This window comes from Lithobates pipiens, unplaced genomic scaffold, assembly GCF_037356315.1.
Source record: "Lithobates pipiens isolate NorthernLeopardFrog02 unplaced genomic scaffold, aLitPip1_a1.2 Scaffold_18, whole genome shotgun sequence".
Taxonomy (NCBI): Eukaryota; Metazoa; Chordata; class Amphibia; order Anura; family Ranidae; genus Lithobates; species Lithobates pipiens.
Window position 1 is genome coordinate 579,150,915 of NW_027507758.1, and position 19,190 is coordinate 579,170,104.

The following is a 19,190-nucleotide window of genomic DNA, read 5'->3' on the forward strand; positions in this document are numbered from 1 at the left end:
AGATCAGCCCAAGGAGGAGGTTGGTCCCCGGTGTTGCTGCCTACTCCGAGATCTCTACTTATAGTGGTGGGGAAGGTGACGTTGATGATGACGTGTCTAGTGATGTCACGTGGGTGCCCACAAGAGAGGAAGAGGAGGGGAGTTCAGAGGGAGATATGGACCAGCAGATAGGGAGGAGAAGCAAGAATAACTTACATTGCACAGGAGGGACAAAGCAGACTGCAAATGTATCAGGAGCGAGTCATCGACCATGTACGGTCACATCTGGCGCTCCCAGGACACCGGCACATGGCTCCGCAGTGTGGGCTTTTTTTAACGTGTCCGCTGCTGACAATAGCGTTGCCATCTGCAATCTTTGCAGTCAACGCATTAGTCGCGGTAAGCCCAACACTCACCTAGGGACGACCGCCTTAAGAAGGCACATGAGCAGCCATCACCGAGCCGAGTGGGAGCAACGGAACACACAAAGCCACACTGCAGGCTCTCACCATCCAGCCTCGTCTTCTACTTCTCCTTCTCCTCTCTCCTCACAGTTGTCCTCCACTCCACCTTCCATCACGCCAAGCTCACGTTTTTCTGCAAAAAGGCAGGCTTCCGTGGGCCTAATGTTCGAGCGTAAAAAAATGATGACGTCGGATAACCCTCTTGCCCAACGGTTGATGGCTGGCTTGTCAGAACTCATAGCCCGCCAACTACTGCCATATAAACTGGTGGACTCGGAGGCCTTTCAAAAATTGTGGCCATTGGAACACCACAATGTAAGGTCCCAGGAAGGAAGTATTTCTCACAGAAGGGCATCCCAGAGCTATATGGCCATGTTCAGCGGCAAGTGAATGTATTTCTGGCACACAGTGTCGGTGCCAAGATACATCTGACCACAGACACGTGGTCTAGCAAACATGGGCAGGGAAGGTATATCACTTTTACTGCCCACTGGGTGAACCTTCTGACGGCCGTCAAGCATGTAACCCATGGCACCCGTGTAGATTTGGTTTTACCGCCACGGATTGCATGCAGGGCTGACTCTTCTCCTCCTCCTCCTACTCCATCCTCCTCCCTCTCCTTCTCAGCTGACTCCTTCTTTTCCACTGCTAGCGTCTCTTCCGCTGCGCCGCCCAAGCTCCCCAGTACCTATTCGAAATGCCAGGTGAGACGTTGCCATGCCGTGCTGCGTCTGTTGTGCCTGGAAACCAAGAGACACACTGGCCCGGCACTCCTTTCAGCTTTGCGTTCACAGGCGGATCAGTGGCTAACACCACTCAATTTTACAGTTGGTAAAGTGGTGTGTGACAACGGTGCCAATCTGCTTAGCGCATTGAAACAGGGCAAAATCACGCACGTGCCATGCATGGCACACGTCTTAAACTTGGTCGTGCAGCGATTCCTTGTCAAATACCCTGGGGTCCAGGACATCTTGTGGCAGGCAAGGAAAATCTCGGCCCATTTCAGAAGATCTTAAACGGCCATGGCTTGCCTTGCTGACATTCAGCGGCGACACAATCTGCCGGTCAGACGTCTTATTTGCGATTGCCCGACGCGATGGAACTCAACCTTCTATATGCTTGATAGGCTGCTCCAGCAGAAACGTGCAGTTAACGTCTACCTGTATGAACTCTGCGGCAGAACCGGTTCTGGGGAGCTGGAGTTTTTTTCACCGTGCCAGTGGCTGCTCATGCGCAACGCATGCAGACTTCTGCGCCCATTTGAGGAGATCACCAAACTGGTCAGTCGCAGCCATGGCGCCATCAGTGACATGGTACTTTATGCCTTGCGTCGTGTCATTGATCAAGCTGTGGAGGAGCAGGAGCGGGAAGATGAGGAAGACGCAATGCTGGATGAATTCCCAGGGGGGGCTACTCTATCTGAGACAAGTCAACAACAGGAGTCTGAAGAGGAGTCAGAGGAGGATGGTGCCGGGGCGGATGAGGAGGAGCAAGAAGAGCATGCTTTAAACCTTTCTGGGATCCCTGTTGTGCGTGGATGGGGAGAGGAGAATGAAGGGGACGACATTATCCTGGATGATGAGCAGGAGCCAGGCCACCACACCGCTTCCACTTTAGTGCAAATGGGGGCCTTCATGCTCCAGTGTTTTAATAGGGACCCCCGTATAAAAAGCATAAGGGTCAAGGACCAGTACTGGGTGGCAAGGTACTTAGACCCCCAGTACAAACACAAAATGGCGTAAATGTTACCGCCATCACAGAGGGCTGTCAGAATGCAGCACTTCCAGGCCTTGCTTCGAGAAATGCTGCATTCTGCTTTTGCGTGCGCTGGCAGAGGAGCAATTCCCACTCCCAGAGAGGGAGTTGTGGGTACCAATCCAACAGCGCCTGCAAGAAGAGGCTGGTTTGAAGATGTGTTGGTGACTTTGGATATGAGGTCATTCTTTCAGCCGACCCATCGACAGGTGTCATCCGGATCCAGCATCAGGGAACGCCTAGACTGTCAGGTGTCCGACTACATCGGGTTAACGGCCGATGTGGACGCTCTGAGGAGTGATAAACCCCTGGACTACTGGGTGGGCAGGCTTGACCTCTGGCCAGAGCTTGCCCAATTTGCAATCGAACTGTTGGCTTGCCCCTCATCCAGTGTCCTGTCTGAAAGGACGTTCAGCGCAGCAGGGGGGATCGTGACCGATAAGCGTACTCGCCTAGCTCACGACAGTGTTAACTACCTCACATTTCTAAAAATGAATGAGGCATGGATCTCGGAGGAGTTCAACACATGTGACCAGTAGACCATGTATATGTCTATAAACAATTTTTTTAATCGAGCACAGAGACCTTCTTTCTTCATTTGGCTCACTTCCTTGTCCAAAAAAAGCACACCGTACTATATGCCCGTACCCTCCTCTTTGAAGAGGTTGAGTGGTGTCATATTTCTACTGGGGCTGCTTATTATGAGGGGCTCCCACCATCCCTGTGCTGTGCTGACATCCTCCTGGGGCTGTACCTCTGCTGTGCATATTATGAGGGGCTCCCACCATCCCTGTGCTGTGCTGACTTCCTCCTGGGGCTGTACCTCTGCTGTGCATATTTTAAGGTGCTCCCACCATCCCTGTGCTATGCTCATTATGAGGGGCTCCCACCATCCCCGTGCTGTGCTGACTTACTCCTGGGGCTGCTTATTATGAGGGGCTCCCACCATCCCTGTGCTATGCTGACATCCTCCTGGGGCTGCTTATTATGAGGGGCTCCCACCATCCCTGTGCTATGCTGACATCCTCCTGGGGCTGCTTATTATGAGGGGCTCCCACCATCCCTGTGCTATGCTGACATCCTCCTGGGGCTGCTTATTATGAGGGGCTCCCACCATCCCTGTGCTATGCTCATTATGAGGGGCTCCCACCATCCCTGTGCTATGCTGACTTCCTCCTGGGGCTGCTTACGGTGCAGGTGTCAGTGCTGTATATCACGGTGCTGCTGTCAGTGCTGTATATCACGGTGCTGGTGTGAGTGCTTTATGTCACGCTGCTGATGTCAGTGCTCTCTATCACAGTGCTGGTGTCAGTGCTGTATATCACGGTGCTGGTGTGAGTGCTTTATGTCACGCTGCTGATGTCAGTGCTCTCTATCACGGTGCTGTTGTCAGATCACTCTATCACGGTGCAGGTGTCATTGCTGTATGTCACGCTGCTGATGTCAGTGCTCTCTATCACGGTGCTGGTGTCAGATGACTCTATCACGGTGCAGGTGTCATTGCTGTATGTCACGCTGCTGGTGATCATCTCCTGCACCCTTTTCTTTGCCTACCCTGGTCCCTGACCTTCCCTCTCCTCCATTGCCTTCATGCACTCCACAGTCCTGAATTGTCACAACAATTTCCCATATAAAAAAGAATGCTTGTAGTTGTCGATCCCAGATTCACCTCATACATGTGTTATGTCATTGGCCATGTGGTGGGCACAGCTATTAATTATTTTGTGGCTGCAAATATGACCTGTAGGTTTGCGAAGTTCGCCTCCCATTGAAGTCAATGGGGCCCGCCGCGAACGTTCCGCGAACTATCGGCCGCGTTCGCGGTCCGCGTTAGCGAAACGTCCCGTCGGAAGTTCGTCCTTCACTACTGACAAATGCCCACAGAAAGGCATTATACATTCAGCTTATAAAAATAGAACTTTTCAGTATTTGTGAAAAACATAGTACCATACGTTCTAAACTTTTGGCTTGTGGCATGAAAAGACTCTGGTCTGGAAACCTGAGGAAATGCTTATATGATGAAAAACCATCCCACTGGAAGTTCTACTACCTGGAGATGGCTAATATTCCTTCATCCTTGCTCTATGTGCTCCAACCTTCCCACACCTGTGTGCTCTGTGTACATTTTAGGTTGAAAAATGCTTTGCAACTAATCCAAGCCACTTCTTTAGAGAAAAGAAGACACTTCTGTACTGTGGGCATTCCTAACCTGAAGCAAGAGTGCATATGTTGTCCATGACAATAACACAAGCCACTTGCAGTACAGGAACCATAACTGCTGAGAGTCATATCTTCATGGGACAATCCAAGAACAGACCGTATAGTTGGCAAGATTTTAACCTGTGCAGGGAGACCCCCATTTAGACAATCCAAGAACAGACTGTAGTTGGCAGGATTATGAAGCTGGAGCAGAGAGACCCCACAATAGAGTTCAAATCCATTGCCTTACCCACTCGGCCACAACTACAATCATGTCTATATGGCCTACCTTGACCACATGGAAGAGGCTAACTTTGAAGTGCAAGGCTTTGCTTTTTCAGTTCAGACCTACCACCCTAATGCCCCGAACGCTCTACTGTCCTGGACCCACAGCCCGTCTTTCGACAAAGTTCTGGCACCCTTTGTATGGACCATGTCCCTCTGCTGGGTGCCTTCCTGAGCACACCGATTTATGCCTGCACTGTTGGGGTGGAGTGATCTCCTGACCAACAGTGAAGGCATAATTCCAGTAGGGAAGCAGGGTATAAAGCTCCTATTCTTTAGAAGACGATGATTCGAAGACTTGCAATACAAGTATCTCCCTGCTTTTGCTTTATTCACTCTGTTGATCTGTGCTTTCTTCTGCTGATTCTTGAATATATTGCCCCACCACAGGGGGCAGCAGGGACATAATTAAGAATTGTCTCTTTAAGGACCCTTTCACACAGGCAGCTTCAATTACCATCACCAGGGGTCTGTAAGCTGATTGGAGAAAAGCGGGCCGGATGACAGGTCTGTGTCTGCTCAATTTTAGCAATGCTTTTCTATTGTTTGGAAGGCAACTATTTTCACCACGATACCACCAACAACCCATGGAAAATACCAGCTAGAGAGACATAAACAAGAACGCGTTTGATGTAGACCGATAAAGTAGATCTAAATTCAAAGCTCTATTTTGTAGGGAACATCTTAAATTTGCGCCTAAGAAGTAGCCTGGAAATGTTAGCTATTGCCTTAAAGATTGTGCTGCCCTTCTTCTGCTTAGGTTCTGCAGTTTCATAGCTGTATATGTACAGTGTCAGAAAATCCAATACACTGCTGGCCTTTAGTACTAGTGTAATGAGATTTGGTTATGCCACTGCTGGCCTTTGTTTTCTTTGCTGGAGAGAAAGCTGCAAATGAAGATTTGAAGCGTAAGGAATGCGCCTGTTGAATTCATAAAGTCAGACCTTTGCAGAACTGTCCAAGAACATTCCGTAGTTGGCAGGATTTGAACCTGCGCAGGGAGACCCTAATGGATTTACGAGTCCATCGCCTTAACCACTCGGCCACAACTACACATGGCTTACCTTTGAGACATGGAAAAGGTTAAGTAGATTTGTGACTTGAGGTAGCAGTGAGCTTTGTGCCAATTGACTCAGGAGAATTCAAAAAAACAACACATGATTGAAAATGATCATAGCAGAACGTAGTAGGCAAGATTTGAACCTGCGGGGGGAAACCTCAATGGATTTCTAGTAGATCGCCTTAACCACTTGGCCACGACTACCTACTGTGGTACCTAAGAGAGGTTGTTTGTAATCTGAAGAAGCTCTAGGAAAAACTTCCATTGAAGTCACACTAAGTATAAGGTGAAGATCTAAGCACACGTCTTGTGGTGGAGGGCAAGTCTTCCATAGTGTTTGAATGACTAAAGAACAGACGGACAAATGCCCATAGAAAGGCATTATACATTCAGCTTATAAAAATAGAACTTTTCAGTATTTGTGAAAAACATAGTACCATACGTTCTAAACTTTTGGCTTGTGGCATGAAAAGACTCTGGTCTGGAAACCTGAGGAAATGCTTATATGATGAAAAACCATCCCACTGGAAGTTCTACTACCTGGAGATGGCTAATATTCCTTCATCCTTGCTCTATGTGCTCCAACCTTCCCACACCTGTGTGCTCTGTGTACATTTTAGGTTGAAAAATGCTTTGCAACTAATCCAAGCCACTTCTTTAGAGAAAAGAAGACACTTCTGTACTGTGGGCATTCCTAACCTGAAGCAAGAGTGCATATGTTGTCCATGACAATAACACAAGCCACTTGCAGTACAGGAACCATAACTGCTGAGAGTCATATCTTCATGGGACAATCCAAGAACAGACCGTATAGTTGGCAAGATTTTAACCTGTGCAGGGAGACCCCCATTTAGACAATCCAAGAACAGACTGTAGTTGGCAGGATTATGAAGCTGGAGCAGAGAGACCCCACAATAGAGTTCAAATCCATTGCCTTACCCACTCGGCCACAACTACAATCATGTCTATATGGCCTACCTTGACCACATGGAAGAGGCTAACTTTGAAGTGCAAGGCTTTGCTTTTTCAGTTCAGACCTACCACCCTAATGCCCCGAACGCTCTACTGTCCTGGACCCACAGCCCGTCTTTCGACAAAGTTCTGGCACCCTTTGTATGGACCATGTCCCTCTGCTGGGTGCCTTCCTGAGCACACCGATTTATGCCTGCACTGTTGGGGTGGAGTGATCTCCTGACCAACAGTGAAGGCATAATTCCAGTAGGGAAGCAGGGTATAAAGCTCCTTTTCTTTAGAAGACGATGATTCGAAGACTTGCAATGCAAGTATCTCCCTGCTTTTGCTTTATTCACTCTGTTGATCTGTGCTTTCTTCTGCTGATTCTTGAATATATTGCCCCACCACAGGGGGCAGCAGGGACATAATTAAGAATTGTCTCTTTAAGGACCCTTTCACACAGGCAGCTTCAATTACCATCACCAGGGGTCTGTAAGCTGATTGGAGAAAAGCGGGCCGGATGACAGGTCTGTGTCTGCTCAATTTTAGCAATGCTTTTCTATTGTTTGGAAGGCAACTATTTTCACCACGATACCACCAACAACCCATGGAAAATACCAGCTAGAGAGACATAAACAAGAACGTGTTTGATGTAGACCGATAAAGTAGATCTAAATTCAAAGCTCTATTTTGTAGGGAACATCTTAAATTTGCGCCTAAGAAGTAGCCTGGAAATGTTAGCTATTGCCTTAAAGATTGTGCTGCCCTTCTTCTGCTTAGGTTCTCCAGTTTCATAGCTGTATATGTACAGTGTCAGAAAATCCAATACACTGCTGGCCTTTAGTACTAGTGTAATGAGATTTGGTTATGCCACTGCTGGCCTTTGTTTTCTTTGCTGGAGAGAAAGCTGCAAATGAAGATTTGAAGCGCAAGGAATGCGCCTGTTGAATTCATAAAGTCAGACCTTTGCAGAACTGTCCAAGAACATGCCGTAGTTGGCAGGATTTGAACCTGCGCAGGGAGACCCAAATGGATTTCGAGTCCATCGCCTTAACCACTCGGCCACAACTACACATGGGTTAGGCTTACCTTTGAGACATGGAAAAGGTTAAGTAGATTTGTGACTTGAGGTAGCAGTGAGCTTTGTGCCAATTGACTCAGGAGAATTCAAAAAAACAACACATGATTGAAAATGATCAAAGCAGAACGTAGTCGGCAGGATTTGAACCTGCGCGGGGAAACCCCAATGGATTTCTAGTCCATCGCCTTAACCACTCGGCCACGACTACCTACTGTGGTACCTAAGAGAGGTTGTTTGTAAGCTGAAGAAGCTCTAGGAAAAACTTCCATTGAAGTCACACTAAGTATAAGGTGAAGATCTAAGCACACGTCTTGTGGTGGAGGGCAAGTCTTCCATAGTGTTTGAATGACTAAAGAACAGACGGACAAATGCCCACAGAAAGGCATTATACATTCAGCTTATAAAAATAGAACTTTTCAGTATTTGTGAAAAACATAGTACCATACGTTCTAAACTTTGGCTTGTGGCATGAAAAGACTCTGGTCTGGAAACCTGAGGAAATGCTTATATGATGAAAAACCATCCCACTGGAAGTTCTACTACCTGGAGATGGCTAATATTCCTTCATCCTTGCTCTATGTGCTCCAACCTTCCCACACCTGTGTGCTCTGTGTACATTTTAGGTTGAAAAATGCTTTGCAACTAATCCAAGCCACTTCTTTAGAGAAAAGAAGACACTTCTGTACTGTGGGCATTCCTAACCTGAAGCAAGAGTGCATATGTTGTCCATGACAATAACACAAGCCACTTGCAGTACAGGAACCATAACTGCTGAGAGTCATATCTTCATGGGACAATCCAAGAACAGACCGTATAGTTGGCAAGATTTTAACCTGTGCAGGGAGACCCCCATTTAGACAATCCAAGAACAGACTGTAGTTGGCAGGATTATGAAGCTGGAGCAGAGAGACCCCACAATAGAGTTCAAATCCATTGCCTTACCCACTCGGCCACAACTACAATCATGTCTATATGGCCTACCTTGACCACATGGAAGAGGCTAACTTTGAAGTGCAAGGCTTTGCTTTTTCAGTTCAGACCTACCACCCTAATGCCCCGAACGCTCTACTGTCCTGGACCCACAGCCCGTCTTTCGACAAAGTTCTGGCACCCTTTGTATGGACCATGTCCCTCTGCTGGGTGCCTTCCTGAGCACACCGATTTATGCCTGCACTGTTGGGGTGGAGTGATCTCCTGACCAACAGTGAAGGCATAATTCCAGTAGGGAAGCAGGGTATAAAGCTCCTATTCTTTAGAAGACGATGATTCGAAGACTTGTAATGCAAGTATCTCCCTGCTTTTGCTTTATTCACTCTGTTGATCTGTGCTTTCTTCTGCTGATTCTTGAATATATTGCCCCACCACAGGGGGCAGCAGGGACATAATTAAGAATTGTCTCTTTAAGGACCCTTTCACACAGGCAGCTTCAATTACCATCACCAGGGGTCTGTAAGCTGATTGGAGAAAAGCGGGCCGGATGACAGGTCTGTGTCTGCTCAATTTTAGCAATGCTTTTCTATTGTTTGGAAGGCAACTATTTTCACCACGATACCACCAACAACCCATGGAAAATACCAGCTAGAGAGACATAAACAAGAACGTGTTTGATGTAGAACGATAAAGTAGATCTAAATTCAAAGCTCTATTTTGTAGGGAACATCTTAAATTTGCGCCTAAGAAGTAGCCTGGAAATGTTAGCTATTGCCTTAAAGATTGTGCTGCCCTTCTTCTGCTTAGGTTCTCCAGTTTCATAGCTGTATATGTACAGTGTCAGAAAATCCAATACACTGCTGGCCTTTAGTACCAGTGTAATGAGATTTGGTTATGCCACTGCTGGCCTTTGTTTTCTTTGCTGGAGAGAAAGCTGCAAATGAAGATTTGAAGCGTAAGGAATGCGCCTGTTGAATTCATGAAGTCAGACCTTTGCAGAACTGTCCAAGAACATGCCGTAGTTGGCAGGATTTGAACCTGCGCAGGGAGACCCTAATGGATTTCAAGTCCATCGCCTTAACCACTCGGCCACAACTACACATGGGTTAGGCTTACCTTTGAGACATGAGGTAGCAGTGAGCTTTGTGCCAATTGACTCAGGAGAATTCAAAAAAACAACACATGATTGAAAATGATCAAAGCAGAACGTAGTCGGCAGGATTTGAACCTGCGCGGGGAAACCCCAATGGATTTCCTAGTCCATCGCCTTAACCACTCAGCCACGACTACCTACTGTGGTACCTAAGAGAGGTTGTTTGTAAGCTGAAGAAGCTCTAGGAAAAACTTCCATTGAAGTCACACTAAGTATAAGGTGAAGATCTAAGCACACGTCTTGTGGTGGAGGGCAAGTCTTCCATAGTGTTTGAATGACTAAAGAACAGACGGACAAATGCCCACAGAAAGGCATTATACATTCAGCTTATAAAAATAGAACTTTTCAGTATTTGTGAAAAACATAGTACCATACGTTCTAAACTTTTGGCTTGTGGCATGAAAAGACTCTGGTCTGGAAACCTGAGGAAATGCTTATATGATGAAAAACCATCCCACTGGAAGTTCTACTACCTGGAGATGGCTAATATTCCTTCATCCTTGCTCTATGTGCTCCAACCTTCCCACACCTGTGTGCTCTGTGTACATTTTAGGTTGAAAAATGCTTTGCAACTAATCCAAGCCACTTCTTTAGAGAAAAGAAGACACTTCTGTACTGTGGGCATTCCTAACCTGAAGCAAGAGTGCATATGTTGTCCATGACAATAACACAAGCCACTTGCAGTACAGGAACCATAACTGCTGAGAGTCATATCTTCATGGGACAATCCAAGAACAGACCGTATAGTTGGCAAGATTTTAACCTGTGCAGGGAGACCCCCATTTAGACAATCCAAGAACAGACTGTAGTTGGCAGGATTATGAAGCTGGAGCAGAGAGACCCCACAATAGAGTTCAAATCCATTGCCTTACCCACTCGGCCACAACTACAATCATGTCTATATGGCCTACCTTGACCACATGGAAGAGGCTAACTTTGAAGTGCAAGGCTTTGCTTTTTCAGTTCAGACCTACCACCCTAATGCCCCGAACGCTCTACTGTCCTGGACCCACAGCCCGTCTTTCGACAAAGTTCTGGCACCCTTTGTATGGACCATGTCCCTCTGCTGGGTGCCTTCCTGAGCACACCGATTTATGCCTGCACTGTTGGGGTGGAGTGATCTCCTGACCAACAGTGAAGGCATAATTCCAGTAGGGAAGCAGGGTATAAAGCTCCTATTCTTTAGAAGACGATGATTCGAAGACTTGCAATGCAAGTATCTCCCTGCTTTTGCTTTATTCACTCTGTTGATCTGTGCTTTCTTCTGCTGATTCTTGAATATATTGCCCCACCACAGGGGGCAGCAGGGACATAATTAAGAATTGTCTCTTTAAGGACCCTTTCACACAGGCAGCTTCAATTACCATCACCAGGGGTCTGTAAGCTGATTGGAGAAAAGCGGGCCGGATGACAGGTCTGTGTCTGCTCAATTTTAGCAATGCTTTTCTATTGTTTGGAAGGCAACTATTTTCACCACAATACCACCAACAACCCATGGAAAATACCAGCTAGAGAGACATAAACAAGAACGTGTTTGATGTAGACCGATAAAGTAGATCTAAATTCAAAGCTCTATTTTGAAGGGAACATCTTAAATTTGCGCCTAAGAAGTAGCCTGGAAATGTTAGCTATTGCCTTAAAGATTGTGCTGCCCTTCTTCTGCTTAGGTTCTCCAGTTTCATAGCTGTATATGTACAGTGTCAGAAAATCCAATACACTGCTGGCCTTTAGTACTAGTGTAATGAGATTTGGTTATGCCACTGCTGGCCTTTGTTTTCTTTGCTGGAGAGAAAGCTGCAAATGAAGATTTGAAGCGTAAGGAATGCGCCTGTTGAATTCATAAAGTCAGACCTTTGCAGAACTGTCCAAGAACATGCCGTAGTTGGCAGGATTTGAACCTGCGCAGGGAGACCCTAATGGATTTCGAGTCCATCGCCTTAACCACTCGGCCACAACTACACATGGGTTAGGCTTACCTTTGAGACATGAGGTAGCAGTGAGCTTTGTGCCAATTGACTCAGGAGAATTTAAAAAAACAACACATGATTGAAAATGATCAAAGCAGAACGTAGTCGGCAGGATTTGAACCTGCGCGGGGAAACCCCAATGGATTTCTAGTCCATCACCTTAACCACTCGGCCACGACTACCTACTGTGGTACCTAAGAGAGGTTGTTTGTAAGCTGAAGAAGCTCTAGGAAAAACTTCCATTGAAGTCACACTAAGTATAAGGTGAAGATCTAAGCACACGTCTTGTGGTGGAGGGCAAGTCTTCCATAGTGTTTGAATGACTAAAGAACAGACGGACAAATGCCCACAGAAAGGCATTATACATTCAGCTTATAAAAATAGAACTTTTCAGTATTTGTGAAAAACATAGTACCATACGTTCTAAACTTTTGGCTTGTGGCATGAAAAGACTCTGGTCTGGAAACCTGAGGAAATGCTTATATGATGAAAAACCATCCCACTGGAAGTTCTACTACCTGGAGATGGCTAATATTCCTTCATCCTTGCTCTATGTGCTCCAACCTTCCCACACCTGTGTGCTCTGTGTACATTTTAGGTTGAAAAATGCTTTGCAACTAATCCAAGCCACTTCTTTAGAGAAAAGAAGACACTTCTGTACTGTGGGCATTCCTAACCTGAAGCAAGAGTGCATATGTTGTCCATGACAATAACACAAGCCACTTGCAGTACAGGAACCATAACTGCTGAGAGTCATATCTTCATGGGACAATCCAAGAACAGACCGTATAGTTGGCAAGATTTTAACCTGTGCAGGGAGACCCCCATTTAGACAATCCAAGAACAGACTGTAGTTGGCAGGATTATGAAGCTGGAGCAGAGAGACCCCCACAATAGAGTTCAAATCCATTGCCTTACCCACTCGGCCACAACTACAATCATGTCTATATGGCCTACCTTGACCACATGGAAGAGGCTAACTTTGAAGTGCAAGGCTTTGCTTTTTCAGTTCAGACCTACCACCCTAATGCCCCGAACGCTCTACTGTCCTGGACCCACAGCCCGTCTTTCGACAAAGTTCTGGCACCCTTTGTATGGACCATGTCCCTCTGCTGGGTGCCTTCCTGAGCACACCGATTTATGCCTGCACTGTTGGGGTGGAGTGATCTCCTGACCAACAGTGAAGGCATAATTCCAGTAGGGAAGCAGGGTATAAAGCTCCTATTCTTTAGAAGACGATGATTCGAAGACTTGCAATGCAAGTATCTCCCTGCTTTTGCTTTATTCACTCTGTTGATCTGTGCTTTCTTCTGCTGATTCTTGAATATATTGCCCCACCACAGGGGGCAGCAGGGACATAATTAAGAATTGTCTCTTTAAGGACCCTTTCACACAGGCAGCTTCAATTACCATCACCAGGGGTCTGTAAGCTGATTGGAGAAAAGCGGGCCGGATGACAGGTCTGTGTCTGCTCAATTTAAGCAATGCTTTTCTATTGTTTGGAAGGCAACTATTTTCACCACAATACCACCAACAACCCATGGAAAATACCAGCTAGAGAGACATAAACAAGAACGTGTTTGATGTAGACCGATAAAGTAGATCTAAATTCAAAGCTCTATTTTGTAGGGAACATCTTAAATTTGCGCCTAAGAAGTAGCCTGGAAATGTTAGCTATTGCCTTAAAGATTGTGCTGCCCTTCTTCTGCTTAGGTTCTCCAGTTTCATAGCTGTATATGTACAGTGTCAGAAAATCCAATACACTGCTGGCCTTTAGTACTAGTGTAATGAGATTTGGTTATGCCACTGCTGGCCTTTGTTTTCTTTGCTGGAGAGAAAGCTGCAAATGAAGATTTGAAGCGTAAGGAATGCGCCTGTTGAATTCATAAAGTCAGACCTTTGCAGAACTGTCCAAGAACATGCCGTAGTTGGCAGGATTTGAACCTGCGCAGGGAGACCCTAATGGATTTCGAGTCCATCGCCTTAACCACTCGGCCACAACTACACATGGGTTAGGCTTACCTTTGAGACATGAGGTAGCAGTGAGCTTTGTGCCAATTGACTCAGGAGAATTCAAAAAAACAACACATGATTGAAAATGATCAAAGCAGAACGTAGTCGGCAGGATTTGAACCTGCGCGGGGAAACCCCAATGGATTTCTAGTCCATCGCCTTAACCACTCGGCCACAACTACCTACTGTGGTACCTAAGAGAGGTTGTTTGTAAGCTGAAGAAGCTCTAGGAAAAACTTCCATTGAAGTCACACTAAGTATAAGGTGAAGATCTAAGCACACGTCTTGTGGTGGAGGGCAAGTCTTCCATAGTGTTTGAATGACTAAAGAACAGACGGACAAATGCCCACAGAAAGGCATTATACATTCAGCTTATAAAAATAGAACTTTTCAGTATTTGTGAAAAACATAGTACCATACGTTCTAAACTTTTGGCTTGTGGCATGAAAAGACTCTGGTCTGGAAACCTGAGGAAATGCTTATATGATGAAAAACCATCCCACTGGAAGTTCTACTACCTGGAGATGGCTAATATTCCTTCATCCTTGCTCTATGTGCTCCAACCTTCCCACACCTGTGTGCTCTGTGTACATTTTAGGTTGAAAAATGCTTTGCAACTAATCCAAGCCACTTCTTTAGAGAAAAGAAGACACTTCTGTACTGTGGGCATTCCTAACCTGAAGCAAGAGTGCATATGTTGTCCATGACAATAACACAAGCCACTTGCAGTACAGGAACCATAACTGCTGAGAGTCATATCTTCATGGGACAATCCAAGAACAGACCGTATAGTTGGCAAGATTTTAACCTGTGCAGGGAGACCCCCATTTAGACAATCCAAGAACAGACTGTAGTTGGCAGGATTATGAAGCTGGAGCAGAGAGACCCCCACAATAGAGTTCAAATCGATTGCCTTACCCACTCGGCCACAACTACAATCATGTCTATATGGCCTACCTTGACCACATGGAAGAGGCTAACTTTGAAGTGCAAGGCTTTGCTTTTTCAGTTCAGACCTACCACCCTAATGCCCCGAACGCTCTACTGTCCTGGACCCACAGCCCGTCTTTCGACAAAGTTCTGGCACCCTTTGTATGGACCATGTCCCTCTGCTGGGTGCCTTCCTGAGCACACCGATTTATGCCTGCACTGTTGGGGTGGAGTGATCTCCTGACCAACAGTGAAGGCATAATTCCAGTAGGGAAGCAGGGTATAAAGCTCCTATTCTTTAGAAGACGATGATTCGAAGACTTGCAATGCAAGTATCTCCCTGCTTTTGCTTTATTCACTCTGTTGATCTGTGCTTTCTTCTGCTGATTCTTGAATATATTGCCCCACCACAGGGGGCAGCAGGGACATAATTAAGAATTGTCTCTTTAAGGACCCTTTCACACAGGCAGCTTCAATTACCATCACCAGGGGTCTGTAAGCTGATTGGAGAAAAGCGGGCCGGATGACAGGTCTGTGTCTGCTCAATTTTAGCAATGCTTTTTTATTGTTTGGAAGGCAACTATTTTCACCACGATACCACCAACAACCCATGGAAAATACCAGCTAGAGAGACATAAACAAGAACGTGTTTGATGTAGACCGATAAAGTAGATCTAAATTCAAAGCTCTATTTTGAAGGGAACATCTTAAATTTGCGCCTAAGAAGTAGCCTGGAAATGTTAGCTATTGCCTTAAAGATTGTGCTGCCCTTCTTCTGCTTAGGTTCTCCAGTTTCATAGCTGTATATGTACAGTGTCAGAAAATCCAATACACTGCTGGCCTTTAGTACTAGTGTAATGAGATTTGGTTATGCCACTGCTGGCCTTTGTTTTCTTTGCTGGAGAGAAAGCTGCAAATGAAGATTTGAAGCGTAAGGAATGCGCCTGTTGAATTCATAAAGTCAGACCTTTGCAGAACTGTCCAAGAACATGCCGTAGTTGGCAGGATTGGAACCTGCGCAGGGAGACCCTAATGGATTTCGAGTCCATCGCCTTAACCACACGGCCACAACTACACATGGGTTAGGCTTCCCTTTGAGACATGGAAAAGGTTAAGTAGATTTGTGACTTGAGGTAGCAGTGAGCTTTGTGCCAATTGACTCAGGAGAATTCAAAAAAACAACACATGATTGAAAATGATCAAAGCAGAACGTAGTCGGCAGGATTTGAACCTGCGCGGGGAAACCCCAATGGATTTCTAGTCCATCGCCTTAACCACTCGGCCACGACTACCTACTGTGGTACCTAAGAGAGGTTGTTGGTAAGCTGAAGAAGCTCTAGGAAAAACTTCCATTGAAGTCACACTAAGTATAAGGTGAAGATCTAAGCACACGTCTTGTGGTGGAGGGCAAGTCTTCCATAGTGTTTGAATGACTAAAGAACAGACGGACAAATGCCCACAGAAAGGCATTATACATTCAGCTTATAAAAATAGAACTTTTCAGTATTTGTGAAAAACATAGTACCATACGTTCTAAACTTTTGGCTTGTGGCATGAAAAGACTCTGGTCTGGAAACCTGAGGAAATGCTTATATTCTGAAAAACCATCCCACTGGGAGTTCTACTACCTGGAGATGGCTAATATTCCTTCATCCTTGCTCTATGTGCTCCAACCTTCCCACACCTGTGTGCTCTGTGTACATTTTAGGTTGAAAAATGCTTTGCAACTAATCCAAGCCACTTCTTTAGAGAAAAGAAGACACTTCTGTACTGTGGGCATTCCTAACCTGAAGCAAGAGTGCATATGTTGTCCATGACAATAACACAAGCCACTTGCAGTACAGGAACCATAACTGCTGAGAGTCATATCTTCATGGGACAATCCAAGAACAGACCGTATAGTTGGCAAGATTTTAACCTGTGCAGGGAGACCCCCATTTAGACAATCCAAGAACAGACTGTAGTTGGCAGGATTATGAAGCTGGAGCAGAGAGACCCCCACAATAGAGTTCAAATCGATTGCCTTACCCACTCGGCCACAACTACAATCATGTCTATATGGCCTACCTTGACCACATGGAAGAGGCTAACTTTGAAGTGCAAGGCTTTGCTTTTTCAGTTCAGACCTACCACCCTAATGCCCCGAACGCTCTACTGTCCTGGACCCACAGCCCGTCTTTCGACAAAGTTCTGGCACCCTTTGTATGGACCATGTCCCTCTGCTGGGTGCCTTCCTGAGCACACCGATTTATGCCTGCACTGTTGGGGTGGAGTGATCTCCTGACCAACAGTGAAGGCATAATTCCAGTAGGGAAGCAGGGTATAAAGCTCCTATTCTTTAGAAGACGATGATTCGAAGACTTGCAATGCAAGTATCTCCCTGCTTTTGCTTTATTCACTCTGTTGATCTGTGCTTTCTTCTGCTGATTCTTGAATATATTGCCCCACCACAGGGGGCAGCAGGGACATAATTAAGAATTGTCTCTTTAAGGACCCTTTCACACAGGCAGCTTCAATTACCATCACCAGGGGTCTGTAAGCTGATTGGAGAAAAGCGGGCCGGATGACAGGTCTGTGTCTGCTCAATTTTAGCAATGCTTTTTTATTGTTTGGAAGGCAACTATTTTCACCACGATACCACCAACAACCCATGGAAAATACCAGCTAGAGAGACATAAACAAGAACGTGTTTGATGTAGACCGATAAAGTAGATCTAAATTCAAAGCTCTATTTTGAAGGGAACATCTTAAATTTGCGCCTAAGAAGTAGCCTGGAAATGTTAGCTATTGCCTTAAAGATTGTGCTGCCCTTCTTCTGCTTAGGTTCTCCAGTTTCATAGCTGTATATGTACAGTGTCAGAAAATCCAATACACTGCTGGCCTTTAGTACTAGTGTAATGAGATTTGGTTATGCCACTGCTGGCCTTTGTTTTCTTTGCTGGAGAGAAAGCTGCAAATGAAGATTTGAAGCGTAAGGAATGCGCCTGTTGAATTCATAAAGTCAGACCTTTGCAGAACTGTCCAAGAACATGCCGTAGTTGGCAGGATTGGAACCTGCGCAGGGAGACCCTAATGGATTTCGAGTCCATCGCCTTAACCACACGGCCACAACTACACATGGGTTAGGCTTCCCTTTGAGACATGGAAAAGGTTAAGTAGATTTGTGACTTGAGGTAGCAGTGAGCTTTGTGCCAATTGACTCAGGAGAATTCAAAAAAACAACACATGATTGAAAATGATCAAAGCAGAACGTAGTCGGCAGGATTTGAACCTGCGCGGGGAAACCCCAATGGATTTCTAGTCCATCGCCTTAACCACTCGGCCACGACTACCTACTGTGGTACCTAAGAGAGGTTGTTGGTAAGCTGAAGAAGCTCTAGGAAAAACTTCCATTGAAGTCACACTAAGTATAAGGTGAAGATCTAAGCACACGTCTTGTGGTGGAGGGCAAGTCTTCCATAGTGTTTGAATGACTAAAGAACAGACGGACAAATGCCCACAGAAAGGCATTATACATTCAGCTTATAAAAATAGAACTTTTCAGTATTTGTGAAAAACATAGTACCATACGTTCTAAACTTTTGGCTTGTGGCATGAAAAGACTCTGGTCTGGAAACCTGAGGAAATGCTTATATTCTGAAAAACCATCCCACTGGGAGTTCTACTACCTGGAGATGGCTAATATTCCTTCATCCTTGCTCTATGTGCTCCAACCTTCCCACACCTGTGTGCTCTGTGTACATTTTAGGTTGAAAAATGCTTTGCAACTAATCCAAGCCACTTCTTTAGAGAAAAGAAGACACTTCTGTACTGTGGGCATTCCTAACCTGAAGCAAGAGTGCATATGTTGTCCATGACAATAACACAAGCCACTTGCAGTACAGGAACCATAACTGCTGAGAGTCATATCTTCATGGGACAATCCAAGAACAGACCGTATAGTTGGCAAGATTTTAACCTGTGCAGGGAGACCCCCATTTAGACAATCCAAGAACAGACTGTAGTTGGCAGGATTATGAAGCTGGAGCAGAGAGACCCCACAATAGAGTTCAAATCCATTGCCTTACCCACTCGGCCACAACTACAATCATGTCTATATGGCCTACCTTGACCACATGGAAGAGGCTAACTTTGAAGTGCAAGGCTTTGCTTTTTCAGTTCAGACCTACCACCCTAATGCCCCGAACGCTCTACTGTCCTGGACCCACAGCCCGTCTTTCGACAAAGTTCTGGCACCCTTTGTATGGACCATGTCCCTCTGCTGGGTGCCTTCCTGAGCACACCGATTTATGCCTGCACTGTTGGGGTGGAGTGATCTCCTGACCAACAGTGAAGGCATAATTCCAGTAGGGAAGCAGGGTATAAAGCTCCTATTCTTTAGAAGACGATGATTCGAAGACTTGCAATGCAAGTATCTCCC

The 19,190-nt window shown here is 45.8% G+C and overlaps 10 non-coding genes across 10 annotated transcripts; all 10 read right to left on the reverse strand.

Moving 5' to 3' along the window:
* Positions 1 to 5,652: 5,652 nt before the first annotated feature.
* On the reverse strand, positions 5,653 to 5,735 carry TRNAT-CGU (transfer RNA threonine (anticodon CGU)). Its single transcript has one exon. It is a non-coding gene; the product is annotated as a tRNA-Thr (tRNA).
* A 1,951-nt stretch (positions 5,736 to 7,686) lies between these two features.
* Positions 7,687 to 7,768, reverse strand: TRNAS-CGA (transfer RNA serine (anticodon CGA)). Its single transcript has one exon. It is a non-coding gene; the product is annotated as a tRNA-Ser (tRNA).
* A 135-nt stretch (positions 7,769 to 7,903) lies between these two features.
* On the reverse strand, positions 7,904 to 7,985 carry TRNAS-AGA (transfer RNA serine (anticodon AGA)). Its single transcript has one exon. It is a non-coding gene; the product is annotated as a tRNA-Ser (tRNA).
* A 1,929-nt stretch (positions 7,986 to 9,914) lies between these two features.
* TRNAP-AGG (transfer RNA proline (anticodon AGG)) lies at positions 9,915 to 9,997 on the reverse strand. The gene has a single exon. It is a non-coding gene; the product is annotated as a tRNA-Pro (tRNA).
* Positions 9,998 to 11,737: 1,740 nt separating this feature from the next.
* Positions 11,738 to 11,819, reverse strand: TRNAS-CGA (transfer RNA serine (anticodon CGA)). Its single transcript has one exon. It is a non-coding gene; the product is annotated as a tRNA-Ser (tRNA).
* Positions 11,820 to 13,750: 1,931 nt separating this feature from the next.
* Positions 13,751 to 13,832, reverse strand: TRNAS-CGA (transfer RNA serine (anticodon CGA)). The gene has a single exon. It is a non-coding gene; the product is annotated as a tRNA-Ser (tRNA).
* Positions 13,833 to 15,763: 1,931 nt separating this feature from the next.
* Positions 15,764 to 15,845, reverse strand: TRNAS-CGA (transfer RNA serine (anticodon CGA)). Its single transcript has one exon. It is a non-coding gene; the product is annotated as a tRNA-Ser (tRNA).
* Positions 15,846 to 15,980: 135 nt separating this feature from the next.
* On the reverse strand, positions 15,981 to 16,062 carry TRNAS-AGA (transfer RNA serine (anticodon AGA)). Its single transcript has one exon. It is a non-coding gene; the product is annotated as a tRNA-Ser (tRNA).
* Positions 16,063 to 17,803: 1,741 nt separating this feature from the next.
* On the reverse strand, positions 17,804 to 17,885 carry TRNAS-CGA (transfer RNA serine (anticodon CGA)). Its single transcript has one exon. It is a non-coding gene; the product is annotated as a tRNA-Ser (tRNA).
* Positions 17,886 to 18,020: 135 nt separating this feature from the next.
* On the reverse strand, positions 18,021 to 18,102 carry TRNAS-AGA (transfer RNA serine (anticodon AGA)). The gene has a single exon. It is a non-coding gene; the product is annotated as a tRNA-Ser (tRNA).
* Between the last annotated feature and the right edge of the window lie 1,088 nt (positions 18,103 to 19,190).